The sequence below is a fragment of the Colobus angolensis genome, unplaced genomic scaffold (assembly GCF_000951035.1).
Source record: "Colobus angolensis palliatus isolate OR3802 unplaced genomic scaffold, Cang.pa_1.0 Scaffold547, whole genome shotgun sequence".
Lineage (NCBI taxonomy): Eukaryota > Metazoa > Chordata > Mammalia > Primates > Cercopithecidae > Colobus > Colobus angolensis.
In genome coordinates this window covers 562,839-571,643 of record NW_012119010.1, presented here as the reverse complement: position 1 = coordinate 571,643, position 8,805 = coordinate 562,839, and the positions used below count along the sequence as shown (strand labels likewise).

Below are 8,805 nucleotides of genomic sequence, written 5' to 3'. Positions count from 1 at the left end.
CCCATTCCTGATTACTTTCACTTTCATTATATACTGTATCTCAGTAGTTCATAATCTATATAAATGGACTTTAAAATGTGCAACTTTATTGTACAGGTTGAGCAGCTCTCATTTGAAAATCTGAAATCCTAAATGATCCAAAATCCATAATATTTTCAGTGTGTACTCGATACTCAAAGTAAATGCTCAATGAAACAGGTCAGATTTTGGATTTTCAGATTAAGGATGCTTAACTGGTAAGTATAATGCAAATATTTCAAAATCTGAAAAAACACCTGAAATCTGAAACACTTCTGGTCCCAAGCATTTAGGATAAGGGATATTCAGCCTGTATCCTATTTTGACATAAACTAATATGTTTTTCTGGCATTTTAAAGATAGCAACACATCTTTGACCATCCTTCCATTGAGGAACGGATCAGTTTTTCATCCCCTTGAATCTAGGCTGAACTGTGACTGTTTTGTTGAAGATATTACAGAGGAAATGATGCCATACCAGTTCAGGACTTACTCTTTAAAAGGATTGGCAGCTTTCAGCTCGGTCGCTTGGAGCCCTGAACTGTCTTAGAAGAAAGCTGACTATTCCTATGTGAGAGACCACATAGAAACTAAAAATACTTGGAAGAGGACAGGGGCTTAGTTGAGCCCAACCTTCCAGCCAGCTCCAGCAGGGTGGCAAGCATGAGAGTGAGGATATCTTGGAGCCTCAGCAACTTGTGCTATCCAATAGCCTTTGGCCACATGTGACTACAGAGCACTCAAAATGTGGGTAGTTTAAATTGAGATGTGCTATAAGAGTAAAATAGATACTGGATTTCTTTTTTTTATTTTTCTTTTTTTTTTCTTTCTTTGAAATGGAGTTTTGCTCTTGTTGCCCAGGTTGGAGTGCAATGGCCCCATCTCAGCTCACTACAACCTCCACCTTCCAGGTTCAAGTGATTCTCCTGCCTCAACCTCCCAAGTAGCTGGGATTACAGGCATGTGCCACCACACCCGGCCAATTTTGTATTTTTAGTAGAGACGGGGTTTCTCCGTGTTGGTCAGGCTGGTCTTGAACTCCGGACCTCAAGTGATCCGCCCGCCTCGGTCTCCCAAAGTGCTGGGATTACAGGTGTGAGCCACCGTGCCCGGCCACATATTAGATTTCTAAAAATATGTTTTAAAATCTCATTAAGAATTTTATATTATGTTTAAATAATATTTTAGATATATTGTATTAAACAAAATAGGCTACTAAAATAATTTCACTTACAATTTTTATATTTGGCTATTAGAAAATTTAAAATTACTCTTTCTCTCTATATATATATGTTTGCATCATTGGACAGCGCTTCTCTCAACCATCCCAAACATCAGCTAAAAACTCGATGATTACAGTTGATATTACTTGAGCCATTCAGCTGAGCTATTTCTGAATTCTTGACCCACATAACCTGTGAGATAAAATAAAACAGTATTGTTTTAAGCTATTCAGTTTTGGAGCAGTTTCTTACATAGAAATAGATAACTGAGTGACATACATAAAAATACTAAGTAATTCATAGAAATTATGCTCAACCTCTTAGAATTTAGAAGAAAGAAATGTGCTTGGCCCAAGCAACATTTTCACAGCCATGGTTAATAAATTGTAACCTAATGCCTAACTTTTTCCTACCTATTTGTAGCAAGTATGGAGTCTTAAATTTATTGATTTAAAAATTTGTCTTTGATAAGAAACTCTTTTTTTGACTACTGAAGAGAACACATAGGAAAAGAAAGAAAGTGTAGAAAATTAAAACCAGTATTTTAATTGGTTCTATTCATTTCATCAGGGAACAGAAACAGGAGATCCCAGTGCTTCATTATTGGTTACATTATTTGCATTAACATTTGCAATAATCAATTGAAATGTCAAAAATAATCTTTATCCAGGAGTCTTAAATCAGAAAAATGCAGATTAACTATTAGGAATACCATTTTCTCGTTAGGCAATACTGAGTAAACAACATAGCTACTATGAATCCATTTTCTTATTCACATAAAATAAATGACAACATATTAATTACCTATTGAATTATTGTGAGGATTAGAAGAGCTAATATATGTAAAGTACTCATCTCAGGGCCTGGCACAGGGTAAACGCTCTGAAAGTGAGAGATTTAATAATAATGCATAGGGTAATTATATATGAAAGATTAAAATAGTAGAGTTGCCCTGTCTCAAAAAAATTACATACTTGGTTATGGCATAATTATTGTAACCCTAGTTGTTGTGCAAATGTTATAAATTTGGCTGCCTCTTACCTATCTCTTGATTACACAGCTGGAGCATCCTGCATGATTCTATAGCACTCAGCAGGTGTCTGCCAAGCAGACAGACTACAGACCCCTCGGGTCGCATGATGCTGAGCCTCCCCTCGGACACATGAAGATTAAGTTAGTCAAGCATGGAGATTCCTCCCTCTTCCTCACAAACCCCAGATGTTTGGCATCTTCCCAATATCCTAAGACCTCCTGGACTGGGAACAAAATGAGCGCAGTGAAAGAGGAAGCAGTTTTAGTGAAAGCACCACAGGGAACAAACCAATAAAAAAGCAGGGAGCTCAGCACAAGCCTGATTTATGTTACTGTGTTTTCCTACTCTCAGCCCCATTCCCCCAAACTCCCAGCAAGCACACAAGCACACACAGGTACACACATGCACATGCACAACACATACACACACACATGCCTTCTGCCAGCAGCTCTCTTTCTCACTCTCACTTTTCTTTTCAAATGCTGGCATTTGAAAAACTCCCCTATTTTGTTTCACCCTCCTTTTCTGCCTCCCTAAAGAGCTTCTGAAGAGGAGTTTTGATGGCGTGTCTGAGTGCTAATAGATTCGGGAGTGTGAAGCTGTTGCTTGAATCTCATTCCCTGAGGGTGCCTTTCTCTTTTTAACAGTTAAGAAAGAATTGATCTAGCCTCTGTTTTAGTCTCTGTTTCTAAACAGAAAGAAAGAAAGCAAAAGGAAGGAAGGAAGGAAAGAAGGAAGGGAGTGAGGGAGGGAGGGAGGGAAGGAGGGTGGGGCATACAACGTAAAAGCAAAAACATTTTTGAGACGATCCCTTTTTCAACAGCTGGGGGCAATCCAGTGTATTCAGTTGTGTTAGTTCTGTGTCGGTCAGTAGGAAAAACCATGTAGAAGTGATGATTTAGTTTTCTTGGTGGGAACACAGGGGAACCTAGCTGAAAACAATGGTTGTGGGGTCTTGAATGGACAGGCAAGTCCGGTAGTAAGAAGCAGATTTTGATTAGAAACAGAGGAATTTCTTCGAGGAAAATACATTGTGTCTTCATGACAAACCAAAAATAAACCAAATGTTCTGAAAACTGCCCTTTAAAAAGAAAGAACAGATTGTTCAATTCAAACACTTTCCTGAAGCAAATTGTTGCAGGCTGCACGGCCGCCTTCAGTACCAGCTACCCCTCGATCCTCCCCAGGGCCGGTATGAGGGGTGCATGAGAGACATGTGCATGTGGAGGACTCCACCATGATGCCTGGCTCCCATTGCTCTGTCCCAGAGCAGTGTGATGGCAGCTGGGGTTAGTATTATCTGTCCTGAAAGGGCATTCAACTCGGTTGGCAGAGAACACTCACACACATGGGGAAGCTGAGCCATCAGTGCAAGAGTTAATGCCCGTTTGCAGTAATACTAAGGATGTCGCATTCATATACACTCAATGAGCAATAAAGGAATCATAGCAATATGCTCTCACAGGAGATAATGGAGCCACAGGAGATAAAGGAGGATGTCCTGGAAGAGGGGGAACTTTTTTTAAGCCAAGGGAGAAAACCACTGAAAAGTAAATCTTTGCATGCAGCTGTGCAGATCCAAAATCTGTGCTTTTAAAAAGTATACTCTGTGGAGTAGCAGTCCACATCAAAAGGTCACAGTTTAAAAGTTTTGTATTGTGCTTGGGTTATCCCTTAAGATGTTATTTATAGCATCACAAAAGAACAAGAGTAAACTGTAATTTACTATTTTTGGAGCATTTTTTTTTTGTTAGGCATTTGAAGGATGAGATGCACAGTGCCTAAGAGTGTGTCACAGTAGCAATTTCCACTTTATGCAGAATTAATACTCAACTGCTTATCTGCTTACCTGGACCTTGAGCGAATAATAGATTCCTAATAAAGGGTTTTTGAGCAAACGGATAGATTGGATGCATTTATGTTACAGCAGCCATAACAGCAAAAGAAAATCAAACACTTACAAAACAGGAGTCAATCAAGTTTTAACTAGAGGAGCCACCAAAGTATCATACAGTGGAGGAAAAACTCAAATGCTCTGCGCCAAGCTCCTGTCATGCCAATTGTATGTGTTTGTGTGTATGTAGGGTAGCTAGAGTTGGATGTGATCATCCCTAAAATTCATTTGGTGAAGAAAAATACATTTTATTTGAAATCATTGTCTATTTTTTATTCCTGTCAATATTTTGTATAACATAGAAGTCTGCCCCAGACTGTACATAAATAATGATGAAGGTCACAGGTCTAAATATACTATCTTGGTTCAATAGTGAAAAGAGAATTTTTTCCTTGTGAGATTATTTTTTTCTTTGTGAACTTTGTATTAATTTAGGACTTAGACCAATAATACACTGAATAGCAACTTTTTATATTCCTATAAATTGTGATATGCAGCTTCATAATACGTTGTAAATAACCAAGCATCACTCACTAGATGGGGGGAAATGCTTTTTATCATAACCACAAAAGACACATTATGTCTCTCTGAAGCCACGGAAATTTTCCAGCTGCTGAAAGCTGTTGGCACAATGCAATGCACCTTAGCAATGGAAGCATCCCCTCTCCCCTCTCCTACTTAGACCCAGCAAAGGCCATCTGCTAATTGTTCTTGTCTTTGGGGTTCTCCCTGTGACCTGCAAAGAAGGTTCTCCATCCACATATCAATCTCTCTCTAACCCTCATTTTCTGATTTCTCTGGTACAGTCAGAATTGTCCCAGGAGAGCTCTAACGCACTACATATCTGATGCTTAAAAAAGACCTCTTCAACACATGGCTTCAATAATGGTGGCCTAAAGGGAGCCCAGGCACCCTGTCCCATGCTCAGGTGAGTTAGAAAATGCTCCTGCAAGAATACTCTACATGCTGGGTACACTTGGGAAGCTCAGGGCATAAGCCTCAGAACAGCTCTAGACATCCTAGGAAAGGCTGAGAAGACATAAGCCAAAACAAGCATGAGGTCATCTTCAAAATTTTACTTCTAAAAGAGAAAGTATCTCTTTCCCTTTCTTTAAACTTGCTATTACAGTGTTGTACTATTTGTTTTTTACCACACACACACAAATATTTCCCATATCTAAATATACATCTTGCCCAAACACACAAGAAATGGAGCTAAAGTTTCTTTTTAGCAAATTACAGGCTCTAGCTATCTATGACTCAGTCCACGGAGATCAGGTTGCTGAGTCACGAGGCAGCTTTTTGCCCTTTGCGTGCCATGTACTGGGTGGTATGTGCTGTGTGTACAAAAGGAGACTCTTTGATGCTATGAATACTGATCTCTGTGCTCTGGCATCAACGTCTCTCTCCCGGCCTTGGGAGAACTCCATGTCATATGGTGTGCTACTCCCCTGGGCTCTGAGCATAGGGCTATAGTTGTTACAAGGAAAAAACGTTAACAAGCATTGCAAGGTGATGACAAGGTTACAGAAGGCAGAGGGTCTTGAATGTGGTGGTGACAGATGGTTGTCTAAAGACCCCTGAAGGAATCAGAGAATATCCGTAGACCCTTGGCTCCCTAAAGTCTTCCCTTGAGGGTCTTTGTGGAGACCTGTTTTTCTCACTCCTTCATTACCCACTTTTAATTTGACATAATTTCTGCCAATTTCCTTTCCTAGCACTGCATCCTGCAATACAGTAGCCATTAACCACATGTGGCTATTTCAATTTCAATGGAAATCAATTAAAAATAAACAAAATTTAACCAGCTCAACCACTCTAACCATATTTCAACTGTTTAATGGCTAATGCCGCTACTAACAACAGTATGGACAACAGAGATTAACACTATTCTAGAATAAAACTCCCCATTTCCACAGCTTCAGTCATGATCCATATTGGAATCACTGGGGACTCATGTCTTCTGGCATTCTTGATCTTCCATCTGTAGCCTCTATCTTTCTTCATTTTCACCCTTACCCTTCTCTTCACCCTATGTAGCTAGTCTAATCCATACACATTTTTCTCAAGTTTTGAATTGTTATTATTGAAAACATTTTCTTTTCAAAACACTGCAGGGCTACCCAAGACTAAGTTTCTGAACAGTGATTCACAAGTGTTAGCTTTTGCTTCAAAGACCACAATATTGATTACTCAACAATTTAAGACATGCTCTTAAGGCAAAAGTGTGATCACAATTCTTCAATATTTAATAATGGACTGGCTAGATTTAGATTCTGCAATATTAAATTATCTAAGGTCAACGTCCCTTTAATTTCCTTTGAGAAGTGATTAAAGCTACCAGAATGTTGCCATTCCAGGAAGGAGAAAATATATTCATTAATAATAGCTAATGTTTATCGAATGCAGAATCGATGTCAGGCATTGAGTAACCACTGAGTGCTCCACCAGATTGCCTCTTTTCAACCCACAGAGATCTTTTGATGTAGATGTTATTTCTATTTTACAACTCATCAAACTAATGCTCAGAGAAATTATATAACATTCTCAAAATAACAGAGCAAAGTGACAAAAACAAGATTTGAACTCACATCTTTCTCACTACAGAGTCCCAGTCCTTAAACTTGATGCAGTTTTCCCTCTTCAGTATGGTGTACTTTGATATTCTTAGCTTTTTTACTTATTATCTCCTTTGCTTCTCCAAGAAGTCTTATGAAGTAGTGCGGGCCTCATATTAGTGCCTGATACACAGTATCTGATGAGTAAAGCAGTGTGTCAATTTTCTTTTCCCAACTCTCAAATGACCAAACTGAAACTTGGAGAAGTTAAAGGTACAGGGACAGAGACAATAAGATGTAGTGCTGAAAATTGCACCTGTATCTCCTGATTTCACTAGTGCTAAAGTCCTGCTTTCATTACTCTCAATCATAAATAAATAATAGATGTTATCTCAGGAACTTCCTCCTACTGTCAATAAGGATTTCTAGTTCCAGAAAAGATGGTAAGCTTGCACACACTGCTGGATTCTTCCCCTGAACCCACCCTGGAAAAGCCACAGAAGTGAAGAGGTTAAGTATTCTGAATATCACAGAACACTCATGAGAAACACTTGAGGAGGCACTGGAGCTGGCCCAGGACAAAACTACAAAAGCAAGAGACGCATGAGGTCTGGTCACGTCTGGGAATCCTCTACTCTCTCCATCTCTCCATATACACATTGTCAATTAAGAGTCTCAGAGAATAGCATCATGGTGAAGAGGGGCACATGGGAGAGTTAGTGAGGTTTGTCTGGAGCAGAGCCCAGGGAAGAAAATGAGTATTTGTGGGGCTCTGATTGCAAGACCAGAGGTTCCACTGTCCTGAGGCACCAAAGCTAAACCTCCTATGGAAGAGAACAAGCTGCGACTTCAGAGTGTTTTCCTTCTCCCAGACCCATATTGTGAGCCAGAAGTAACAAAGAATTCCAAGAGGAATAAAACTCAAAGGGAAACAAATGACAACATTTGAGAAGCACCAGTATTGTAAAGGGCAGGAAACTAAACAACCTAGCAGGAGTTACAGAATGAATTTACCAGATATAACAGGAGTTTCAAGTAAACATAAATAAATATCTTTGGGGATGTAAGAAAGGACACTAGAAACAAGAGGCAAGTGCACAGAAACCAGGGTATTCAACTGGGGATATTAAGTGTGAAAATGTAACTATTGAAGTAAATAATGCAAATGATGCATTGAGCAGCAGAATGTACAGAAAAAAATAATATTTTACTTCCCTGGAGGGTACAGTTGAGGAACTCTCGGGGCAGGCAACATGGAAGGATTAAGTGGTTTGAAACATGAGGGAAACATCAGAAGAGGGGAGGAGAGGAGTGGACACATTGATAGATATCTGATGGGAACAGAAGAAAAGCATTAACAAGTTGGGTTCAGATATCTAAGAAATGTATACTTCAAATGTCCCAGACTCGAACAGGATCAATGAGAAACATCAACTACTAGACACATTGGAGTAATATTTAGAAAATCAGTGACATAGATAATTCTAAATGTTTCTTGGGGGGAATAAGAGGTCACTTCAAAGGAACATCAGATTTCACAACTGCAACACTAACTGGAAGAAAACAAGGTTGTAATAATTTCAAAGGATTCAAGGCAAAGAACTAAGCTACTATCTAAATGTGAGGATAAAATAAAGATATTATCACACACACTCAGCCTCACACAGTTAATCATGGGAAGATTCTCTGAGAGCACTCTTGGCAAAGTTCTTCAGAAAGAAGAAGAAGCAATGTGAAACAAAACATAAGATGACTAGAAATTTAAGACTTTCTTTCTTTTTTTTTTGAGACGGAGTCTCACTCTGTCGCCCGGGCTGGAGTGCAGTGGCCGGTTCTTGTTCAAATAGGCAATGATCAAAACATGTGTATATAAAATGCTAAAAATACTTTAACATGAATGCGGGAGAGACTACGAGAAAGACGCTATCAAGCATTTGCCTTAGTCGAGAGGAAGGCATAATTACTGAGAAGGGTTTGAACGCGTCAAGAAAAATAAATGATGTGGCAGTGAGGTAATTGCCATAATATTAATGAAATGTTAAAAAAACAATAAAACTATAGATTCAATTGAAGATTAAA

General features: G+C 39.0%; 1 long non-coding RNA gene across 1 annotated transcript; it reads left to right on the top strand.

Moving 5' to 3' along the window:
* Positions 1 to 563: 563 nt before the first annotated feature.
* LOC105525620 lies at positions 564 to 2,936 on the top strand. Its single transcript, XR_001003955.1, has 2 exons — positions 564 to 765; positions 2,302 to 2,936. It is a non-coding gene; the product is annotated as an uncharacterized LOC105525620 (long non-coding RNA).
* The last annotated feature ends 5,869 nt before the right edge of the window (positions 2,937 to 8,805 follow it).